We start from the raw sequence: 12,040 nt of genomic DNA, 5'->3' as shown, positions 1-12,040 counted from the left end.
AAGCTTGTAAATTGAAATTGCTGCAAAATGTTATCCCTAAAAATAAAAAGTAGTAAATGAGAATAATTTTTGTATGTGCAGACTGCTTGGCTTGGCATGTTTAGAATGCCCGATATGTGTCAGTGTTGGAAAGCGTCGCACAGAGCGATATTTAAATACGATTTGATTATGTGTACATATGCTGTGTACATATATATGGATTGAATTTGATGGCTTTTTATGTTGAATCCTTAATTTGGTATCAGAATTTAAATTAAAATGTGATTTTTCTCGAAACTTTAATGTATACGCCGTAAATATTTAATATATGTATGATTATTAAGTGCGACAGCAACTGCAACAACAACAACAACATTTATTACCGACGATTATATTTACACGCATACGACTATACATACATATAAATATACATACATACAAATTATATTTAATAATTATTGTACATTTTTTGATAAACTCTCAAATGAAAATATTTTGTAAATAGCGCAGCGACTTGCATTATTTATATAAATAATTACGAGTATATATATGAGGTGCAGCATAATTAAAATTAAAACCCTAACTGTATTTAATGCTAGTTTGGTCGAAAACCAAAGCAAATGCAACCCTGAGCATAGACTAAAGTGCACAAACGATTTATACAACAAAAACTTACCCACTCGACAGCATCGGACGAATTACTAACTCTTAAAGAGAGAGACAACAGATAAAGAGAGAGAGAGAGAGAGAAACACACACCCATGCACACAATGAGAGCAAGCGAGAGAGCGAGCGAGCGAGTGTTAAGAGTTAAGCGGTTAGAACTGAAGGGGGCGCTAACTTAATAGTTGCAATAAATATGCAAAAAAACAGAAAAATAACAAAAAAATATATTATATTTATATGATATGAATTAAATAAATGTTTGTGCGTGTAAAAATTAAATTTAAATAAATTTCTAGGCTTAACAACAACAACAAGAGAAAGAGAAAGCGAAAGCGAAAGCAAAAGATAAACCAAAACATACACTTAAATATATTGAACATGAAAAGTATCATTAAATTAATAAACTAATTAAAAGCTTCTATGTAAAGAAATAAAAATACAAGAAAATCCCTAAGATAATGAGCGGTAAATAGAACAACAACAACAACAACTTGAAAAGAGAGCAAATAAATGAATTATTGAGCAAAACTTTCAATTGTAATAAATTATGAAATAAAAGATTATGAAAACCAATTATAAAATGTCGAAATTATTTATATATAGACTCATCGATCGGACAGCTCGGACAGTTGATGTGGGTGCCCCTGCCCCTGCGTCAGCTGTTGAGCTGTGAAAACTCATGTATCGGACAGTCGTTTATACAAGGGTTAGAGTCCAGATCAGTTGGTTGCGTGCCTGGCCAAAATAATTGAACTATAATTGCCTAGGCATTCTGCTGGACACACGCTTCATTGACTCTCGAGCTGGACATTGGCTGGGAACTGAAGTGCATGGCCCTTGGCTCTTCTAACTTCTTTTTTGGCAGGCGCTGCTAATTTCAATTCCAATGCAGAACAGCTGTGCAGATTACCACGCAGCCTGGTCAACACACACACACACACAGACACACACACAAACTCAATTAATATTAATTAGCCAAGGTGGCGGAGCTGGTTGTTTGTTTGGTATTTCTTGTTGCTTCGCACAAATGGAGTTTTAATCATTTTTCCAAGTGTGAAAATTAGTTGCGTTTAAGTTGTCTATAATTAGTTGCTCCACACACACGCACACCCACAAGTCCACGAGCATCTCGCACACATTTGTGACAGTGAACACCCCTTGGGTTGCCGTTGCCTTTAGGCTCGCCCCTGTCCAAAGCGCAGGCTGTAATTACTTTTACGAGCTGTTTACAGCTGCTCCAAGTGGCCATTATGCGGTGGCGTATTACACAAAATTTTTGCTGTCAATTTATGCAAATTTCTTGTGTATAATTCTGTCGACAAAAGTTTTTCTTTGTTCCGTTGTCCACCTACAAATATATTTGTAGCAATTGCAGTTTGCCCTCCGCTGCTGCTGCTGCTGCTGTTAATCTCTCTATGTCCCCCCGTCGGCTTGTTGTTGTTTCAGAAACTTTAATTTATTTTCATTGCGCATTTTGATGCTCGTAATTCCCTCGTTATTGTTTGCCTTCTGTACCCTGCTGCTCCTCTGGTTGTTCCTCCTATGGCTGTTGTTGTTGTTGTTATAATGTCACGCTTGGTGTTGGCATCATTACTTTTTTGCCTTTGTATGGTTGCTGCTCTCGTTTTGCATATGAATATGATTTGGGAGAGCGAGAAAAACATTGTAAACTACGCTTACAAAAGCCGCAGCCCCCGTTGCTATGGCCCACACTGCTTTCCACTCCCAATCCCAATCCCAGACACAGGCGCAGTCTGTCCCTTTGGCTTTGCCGTTGGTCTTTTGGTGGTTGTTATTTTAATTTCATATTTTTTTTGCTGTTATTGTTGTGCTCCACTCCAGTTTTATAATTTCAAAGCAGATTAATGCTGCGCATATGTGACACCATTTAATGCGACGGGTTTATCTCTTTTATGGCATCTCCTTCCCATCAACCAACAGCACAGGCGAGTCAAGTGCATGGGTGTGTGTGTGTGTGTGATGTTAGCTAGGTGTAGTTCTGCTGTAAGGACACACATCATGCAGCTCCGACCTTGTCTTCTTAGATGAAAACTAATACATTGAACAAATAGATATTTATAGATTTGGAAAATAATAGTTTCCAATCTGCAGCAGGCAATGTTATTAAATGTTTAATAATATACACAGCAGTATCCAATGTTTTTATATCAAAATGTTTACAAGAAATAATACTCTGTTTATCTTTCAGCCAACATTATCGTTTTTAGCATTTTGTATTAAAATCTTTAACAAAGATTCGTTCATGTTAAAAGCTAGAATTGGTAGATCGTCAATATCAAGCGGATTCTGTAGTTACCCATCCTCTTCAGCTCAATCTCCAGTACTAACAATATGGTTATCGATGCCTAGCATACTGACTAGTTAAAAAGGTATAAAATATTCCATTCTCTTCGTAAGTATGAATAAAATAAGTATTTGCGAACTGAAATGGAATTGGAAGCGTGGTTATCAACTTTGTTTTTCCATGTCTAGCATATAAGTTAGCTCAAGGGCTATAGAATATAATTTTATCTTTGCTAGAGCAAATGGAATGAGCTTACACAACACAAAATAAATACTAGATTTTGTCGTATAGCGCTTAAGATTTTAACAATCCAAAAAATATATCAAAGTAATATTTGTTGGTGCTTGGGCTTATATTTGGTTGCGTTTATATTTTTATAATCTTCAAGGTTTCGAGAGAGAAAGAGAAAATGAGGGAGAGAGAGAGGTTCTATCTGATATCACTAAGCATATGTTGTATGCTTAGTGCTGATATTTTTAATATTTATCTAGTTATATATTTATATATCTATCATTCCACAAGGGTTACTGAAATATTTTTCGCACAGTGTGTGATAAGTTGAAAGCATTTTGAAGCAGGTTGCAATTGAGCTGAATGAAATTTATGCCCCATCAGCTGGGCAAATTTGCTTAGTACGTTTATTAGTCTGGCGCTATTGTCTCTGGTGTAATGTGATAGGCCTGTCAGGGTATTCATTCATTCATTCAATGCGATTGCCTCGAGACATGAGTTTCAGTTCGAGTTCGAATTGTGGAGTGGAGTCCGAGAGACTCATTAATGCATTTTACATAATCGCAAACTCATTCTGTTGACGATAACAATGAGCACAATGGGAATTCGAGACAAAAGTCGTTGTGGGTGTGGGTGTTAAGTTTTTTTTCATTTTATTTTCGGAGAGCGATGGACTGTGGGTGGGGGTGGGGGTGCAATGTTACAGCTTGAATTGAAATGTTTTCGGATAATTTAAATGACTTAAATTATGTAAATTGTCGCTGCAGACAAAAGCCAAGCGTTGCGACTGACTCGACTCGTTTGAGGCCCAGTTCCCAGTTCCAAACGTCGTCGCCGTCGCCGTCGCCGTCGCCGCCGCTAGTGCCCGTTGAATTTCTTTTTTTTTCAGATTCCAGTTGCAGAGTTCCTCATTGTCAGCTCTCTTCAGTGTTGGCTGTCTGCTGTCGCGTGAATTGCATTGCTGAGGGGCAGCGCGGAAGGCAAGTTGCTGTCAGCCCGCACTAGATTCACTTACAAATTTAATTAAGTTCAATTGAAAGTAACACCACAGCCAACGTCTGCGACATTGCAGGCGAACGTAGGAGGACGCGACAGACGACAGAGACGACAGAATCCAAAACTTTGTTTTGACAATTGATACAATGAAAAATTTAGTGCGGTTCAGAAGCTCTCCAGGCTGGACAGCCGCGTGGGCGGACAACAGACAGATGAGCAGAGCAGCAATCTCTATGTCTCTATGTCTCTATGGATGGAGCGCAAGTGTGCCTTCTGCACTTGCCCCATATATTCAGCCGGGAACGGCATCATTCTTTTTATTTCTGATACTATATGCAGAGAGCTGTGTGTAAAATATACAAGTTGTAGCAATTCATTTACGTATCAGGCAGCGTACTATATCTGCTGATGTCTAAATTTACATAATTGAATTTGTTTGCTTGATTGTCGAGCTGTCGATGTGCCATACGCCGTACGCCATACGCCGCATACGAATCCGACTCCAAATTCAAATCCGTGCGGGAGGCACTTTCACAAAACTGACAATTGCTAGTTCCGGTCGTTTGCAATTTGAAGTGCCATTGACGCACAGCAACAGCAACAGCAACAGTTATAGCTATAGCTATTGCTGCAGATCAGGGCTTGGGTTTGGGCTTGGGATTGGGATTGGGCTTGGGCTACCCTCATGCCGCTGAAGCGCAAAAATCAACGCAATTTGTCAATAAAAATGTAACTCGAACAGATTGTGAAGTGTGCGAATGTGCTCGAAACAATCGGCAAGCATAAATTATAGTCCCAGCTGAGAGTGCGAGTGTGAGTGTGAGTGTGAGAGAATAGCCGAGCTGATTGCTGCTGTGGTTTTTGTGGCTGTAACTGTGATGACTGCGGGTACCCCAACTCCGTGGCCGACTCTGACTCCGACTCCAATTGGAGTATTTGGTAGATGCGCGCTGCTTGACTTTAATGAGTATCATGATTTCCAATGCAGATGAATCAGATTATAAACGTGCACTTTACATCTTCAAGTAGGCCTATTTATGAGAAAGGAACTAAAATTGAATTGAATTGAATTTAAATCGAATTTGAACTCTTTAGTTATTTGCATGCTATTATTGCTCAAGAGCTGCAGCAGCAATTGTTGATTAAATTTAATTTGGGCTGCATATCAATTTTTATGCTTTTATGTTGACAGCTGTGAATGAACAGTTAATATTAGAAAGCAATATATGTATGTATTTCTCTATTATGTATCACTCCTATGAGTGAACATAGGAGTGATATACGTTAAGAAATTGAATTTCGATATAAATACATTTAAAGCTTTCAAGTGTTGCCTGTTTTCCAGGACAGTTGTCAAACTCAAACTCTTCTAATGCTCTGTGTATTAAAAATGGGATGATGACATTTTGATGCAGCACAGATTATAATAATAACATAATGAATATTTCTACATCATTAACTAAAATCGTGTTTTAATTACCTTTGTTATTTTTCTTGTAAATAAGCTATAATTGTAATGACAATGGTGCAAACATTCCAAGTTTCTGAGCTTCCACTACTTGAACACTCAATTTTACATTTACCTGATAATAATCGATATAAGCTTGGATACCAACCAATAAGTATAAAATCTATTAACGCTGCTTTCCACCTAATTGCTACTTTTAAATATTTAGCGTATTCTACGTAAACTGAAATGCATTTTAAAGCTTGTAAATTAATATAAATATTATTTATTAGCTCTCAGCATTAAATGCTAAATGAAAGTGCTCGCCAAATTATTCTTAGTTCACTTACAGGCTCTATTCTAAATATATGCGCTAAAGTACAAATTGTCTAGGCCTACCGCACTTTGAACTTAAATGGAATTGCAAACTCTTTAGTTATTTGCATATTATTATGCTTTAAAAGCTGCAGCAGCGACTGTACGATTGTTAATTAAATTTAATTTCGACTGCATATCAATTTTAATGCATTCGACTGCAAGCTAAATGGATTTTTGACATGCAGCCAAGACAACTCGGCTTGTTGTTGTTGCTGTAACTTTCCAAAGAAATTGTCAGAAAACTTACAAGACAGTCGCCACGCCCACAGACACACATGCAGCGACGCCCATTTGCAGCAGAATTTTGGCTGGCAAGCAGCTGCAGCTGAAGCTGAAAATATTTACAAGCTTTTGCCAGCTAAATTCAATTGAGGGCTAAAACATGACACAAACGACAGTTTTGTATGAAATCTACAACTGCATTTGTTTTGAATTCGTTTGGCTATCTGGCATTGGATATTGCAGATGTAGTTACAAGCGCATACAATGGAATTTATATTGAAATCTAGCTGGGGCTGGCTGGCTGCCTGGCAAGGTGGCAAGCTGGCCTGGTGGGTTTGCTGCAACAAATTGTTGTTGTTGTTGCAACAATTGTAAATGTCTGCGTTGCTGTGGCTAACATTCTGCGCAGCTCAGCAACATTTTATTGTGTGTGTTTGTGTGGCAAGCAAAATTATAAAAGTCACAATAATTTCTTAAAATCTTTGCATATATTTTTGCTGCTGCTGCTGAGCTGTGAATGTGAATGTGAATGTGTGTGCGTGTGTGTGTTGCATTGTTGTTGCAGCTGTTTGTTAGTGATGAGTATGTTGCTGTTGTTGTGGTTATTGCTGCTGCTGATGCTACTGCATTTTATTTTATGCTTCCTTCCGTTTTTAAGACGAACTTTGCTGTCTTGCTTCAGCTTCAGCTTCCCCCTTGGCCCACGCGCTTAGTTTTCGGTGGGGTTGTTTATATATCCGCACTTAATGCTTAATTCAGTTACATCTGCTCTGCTTTTGCTTCCAAACGATGCGACTGTTGTTGCTATTGTTGTCGTTGTCGTTGTTGTTGCTGCTGCTGCTAGCATTGACAATGACATCATCATTATTGCGTGCTGAGCTGCGGCAGCAGCTTCAACTACAGCAGCAGCAGCATCAGCATCAGTTTGCTTGTGGTTGTCGTCTACGTCTTTGTCGTCGTCGTCGTCGTTATGTTGCTCTCTTGTTCTTGCCTGTCACATCTTTGTTATATTTTTGCGCAAAATAAATGAAGTAAAGTAATATTATTGCACTTAGACCGCATTAAGTTGTACGTGGCAATCTGCTGCTGCTGTTGCTGCCGTTGCCGTCGCTGTTTGCTTTGGGGCTTGACAATGCGTTTAGTTTTCAAATTTAAGTGCCAAGGATTTTCTACGAAATTAGCCAAAGTAATGCCAAAGGCAGCAGCAGCAGCAACTACGACAGCGACAGCAAACTTAGCACAAACCCTTAGTGCTGCTAATAAAACCATAATCAAGTATACGCACTTGCTATATGCTGCACTTACCCTCAACTCTCTTGCTCTCGCTCTCGCTCTCTTACCCTCTCTCTTGCACTCTGCATCTTTCTGCTAACAATGGAAAATTGCTGTTGACATGATTTTGCACTCTGGCATCGACTGCATTCGGCAATTAGATTTGTCTCTTAGCACTCTGGCTGTTGTTGCTGCTGCTGCTGATGCAATTGTTGTTGCTGTTACTGTTATTGGTATCGCATTGCAAAAAGCGCCCGTTTTGGTGGACACCATTGCAAAATTGCAGCGTTGCCAACGTTGCACTTTCCATTGCGTAATGTGCCGCTGTCAATTTGTTTGAATTACGAGCCCTCCCCCCGTTCGCTTTTAATAAACTGCGCTCACTCGCAGCTTCCCGCTCTGGCTGTGCACCCAGCGAGTCTCGGCTCGGCTCTGGCTCTGCCAGACTGCCAGTCGTCCCGTCTAGGTGTCATTTATGCAACAGTTTGTGTTTTATGACATACAGCCCAGAGTGCTGCAAGTGCCTCAACCATTTTCGGTGGGCCGTGCCACTTTTGCAGGCCATAAAACTAAAATATAATTATTACAAAGGATTTTTTGTTTCTGCACTTTTTTGTTTTTCTTTTTGTTCTGAGTGTTGCATTTACGAGACTGGCCAGGTGCACGGGCTGAGATGGGCCAGCATTCAAGTGCGGCTTTAAGTCTTAATAAATAAGTGAGGCGATGGTCAGTCAGTCGTTAAAATACTATATAGTTGTATATAAGTAAGTCCCACTGACAACTGGCATACTCTACTTTAACCAAAAGAAAAATAAACATAATAAATGAATAAAATTAGTTTGCACCAAGATAAATGAAATTTAAACAAAATGTTCTCTGATTTGTAGTTTGTTGTTATTCAATAATAAATATTAATGTAAAAATGCTTATAATAATAGGCTGCCCATGTTTTTAAAGAAATTTCCAAAGTTTGATTAATGGTTTCTATTCAAAACACATGGAAAATCGCTGATTCATAATTTGCTTTTGTAACTTTTTATTTCTTCTTTCTTCTTAGCGTACATAGCTCTATTTGTATGCTTGAAAATAATAAATGTCACTTGAACTAAACTTAATAAAGGATCTTTCGAGTTATATAAATCGAACCGTAAAGAAATATTTATAAAATTTGTAAAATATTAGCCGATGCTTAGGATTTTTTTGTGCAGTCAAGTGAAAGATATTGTTGTATTCTTCTATGCTCTTAGTTTAATTGATTTGAATTTAATATGAAAAAGTATTGTTTGCATATAAAGGCAAGAATTTCAAGGCAAGTTTTAAACAGTTTGCTTAACCAAATCCAAGTATCCTGCTTGGTGTAGTGCATAAGCAGATGCCAAAATAGCTTTGGTAAGAAAAAAGCCACAAAAATCTCATAAAATGTGCAAATTGAATGAAGGCTCGCATCGCAATGTGCAGTTAACAAAAGTGCCGCGCTTTGGATCAGTTTGGTTTGGCAGAGGTGAGGCTGGAGCTGGAGCTGAGGCCGAGGCTGGTGTGATGGCTGCTAGGCGCTGACAGACGGAGAGGCATCACTCAGTTCAGTTCAGTTCAGTGCGAGGAGTTGCAAGAGTTGGGCAGCGTCTTTGAGCAAGTTGTTTGGTGGGTGGACACCACTTTAATTAGCCAGCATTCGCATTGGTCATTGAACAGTGCCGACGACGACGACGACGACGCAGTGGAGCGACCGATAGAATAGCCCGCTGAATGAATGAATGCATGAATGAACGAATGAGAGAATGAGTAATGATTTTTTAGCACTAAGTTTCGTTGTGCTTGGATTTGTTTTTGTTCTTTTTTTTTCTGTTGCTGCTAAATGCGTTTGGCGCGTAATTAATTTTTACAACAATTTTTCATTTCGGGGCGCTGAATGAAAATGAAACAAGAACCGCAACCGAAAAAAACAAAAATAATGTTTGCTCAATGAAAAGTGCCAAAAGTAATTAATTTCATACGAAATGCAACGATGCGCACTCCGATCGTTTGTGCCGTCTCTTTCACACACACGGAGAGTCTTTCTGGCTTGTTGTTGTCAGCAATGTTGCGTGTTTTTGTCATTTGTGCCCATGTGGCGCAAAATTACTCATGCAACACAGCAGCAGCAGCAACAAGACGAAGAACAAGTCGATTTCCTTGCCATAATTTCTTTTTTGCACTGATAATTGCTTTAATTTTCTATTAATAAGCAACGTTGCTGCTGCTGTTGGCTTTGCCTGCTAACAATTAGCCGCAATGTTGCATGCGACTTATGACATGGCAGGGCAGGGCCAGAGGCTGCCAGATTTCTGCGGAAAATGCAAAGCGACGACAGCGCTACCCCAAGCCCAGCCCCCAGCTCCCAGCCCCCAGCCACCAGCACGGACGTCGCCACGCCTCTGACCTGCGATCAATGGCAACAAACATGGCGACAGTTGCCAGTTGTGGCAATTAATAATTTTGCGCCGCGGCACATACGCGATTAATTATGAGACTCGCTTTTTGTTTGGCATAGCGTGGCCTGTTGCGCTTCTATACAAGAGGGGGGCGGCTCATGGCTGGGGAGGGGTCTGAGAAATATTTAGGCTGGCTGGCTGGCAGTTGTTGCAACTGTCACGCGTTGCATTTTCATTGAGCCGCTGACCGAAAATAGACAATGAACGAGCGAGTGGAGATTGGTGTTGGGTTTGGGGTTGGGGTTGGGGTTGGGGTGTCTGCTTCATTCATTTTCCAATTAATTGAAGCACGCACGTTACTTTCACTACCATTTCCATTTTCATTTCCATGCCCACTTGCAACAGCAACAGCAACAGCCGCAACACATTTTCAGCGGAACGCTCTCACTTTCGGGCATATGCGGGCTACAAATGAGGGCAAGGGATGGGGCATGGGGCGTGCCTGGCTTAATGGCACTTGAAAATCAAATTGGTAAAAGCAATTAAATGACGCCCCAAGGACACATTACAACAGCGACAACAACAACAACAACAACAAAAGGCAGACACCCACACATATACAGCGATTGCCTATAAAAAAGAAATTCTAATTATAATTTAACGCAAATTCGCTGTCTGCTCCTCTCTCGCTCGCTATATATTCAGTATAGCATGTATTTGTGTTTATGGCTGATTGCCTTATTTTCGCTTAGCCTGACCAAGCCACCCCCAGGCTGAGGCTGAGACTGAGGCTGACTGATCTGCCAGCGAGTCTGGCCGGGCTTACCCCTGCCGCCGCACTCCGTAGTCCGGACCGCTTGTTGTGCCAAGCGCTCGCCTTTGTTTGCCGAGTCCTAAAAACAGTCGCCGCACAATGCGCTTGTCAATTGCAGGCCACAGCACAACGCTCGACACTGCAGCTGACAGCTTCTCTGTTGAGCTTTAGCCTTAGCCCAAGTCATGGACTCGCATTCACTCGCAAAATTTATTCATTTTTGCGCTAGATTTGAAGTTCATCTTCGAAGCTCTGGCGCTCATACTTCATTTCATTTAATTTTGTGCGCTTTTGCAAATTGGTTTCATATCCCTGCTCCTTGCTCCCAATTCCCATACGCTTTGTTATTATTCTCTTTATTGCTTTCGCTCTCGCTCTTGTTGTTGTTGTTGTTGTTGTCTGTGGCATAAATCTACGCGACGCCGTACTGTCTTATTTATTAAAATTAAAATGCATATTTTACTTGCTTCGACTACATTAATATTTGAATATGCGTTACACATTTGCATAAGAGTCCCACTCGCTGCTTTTGCTACCCGCTACTCGTTACTCATGCTCAGCATATAAAGCAAATAACTTGATACTATTTTGCTTGTAGTGTATTAAATTATAGCACATACCGAAGGTCATGAATTCTTATTTTCTTATTTTCTCATTTTACGTATTGCCTTGCGTGGTCTTTTTTTTTTTTTTTTTGGGGTACTGCGAGCCGCACGAAGCGCAACTCCAGCGAATAAATGAAAATTGTCTAAAAGCACAAAAATAAACCTAAACTCGCATATTCGCATTTTTGTCGAGCTGAAGCTAAAGCTGCCCCAAAACAAACCTCAATCCCCTCGCATTGCCAACATAGTCCAACCCGACTCTAACGGCAACAACAACAATGAGCAGCAGGACGAGGAGGGCACGAGAAAAAGGCAACAAACAGCACAGAGAGCATGCACAGAAAAACGCAAAAAGTAGCGGAAAAAATAAGAGAAATTGTATAAATTGAAGTCCTTTCGGACCATATATCACTTTACTTGACAGAGCAATTCCCTTATCTTTGAGAAATCCTGTCGACTGGAAAGTGCGCAAGGACGCGGCGCGCAGGCACAAGCGAGTGGCAGCAGCAGCAGCAGAAGCAGCAGCATGAGGCTGGCGAGGACCAGAATGCGAAAAGAACGACAAATGCGGGCCACGCTGTAGCCGGCGGGAGTCGTGGGGCGGGAGACGGGGACAGCAATCCTGATGACGGCAAAGCTGCTAAGCTCAAGTTTAGCAAAACCCACAAGCAGCACAGCCAGAGCCAGAGTAGTGAGAGAGAGCCAGCAAGGAGC

Source organism: Drosophila busckii, chromosome 3R (genome assembly GCF_011750605.1).
Source record: "Drosophila busckii strain San Diego stock center, stock number 13000-0081.31 chromosome 3R, ASM1175060v1, whole genome shotgun sequence".
Classification (NCBI taxonomy): domain Eukaryota; kingdom Metazoa; phylum Arthropoda; class Insecta; order Diptera; family Drosophilidae; genus Drosophila; species Drosophila busckii.
This window is presented reverse-complemented; position numbering follows the sequence as displayed.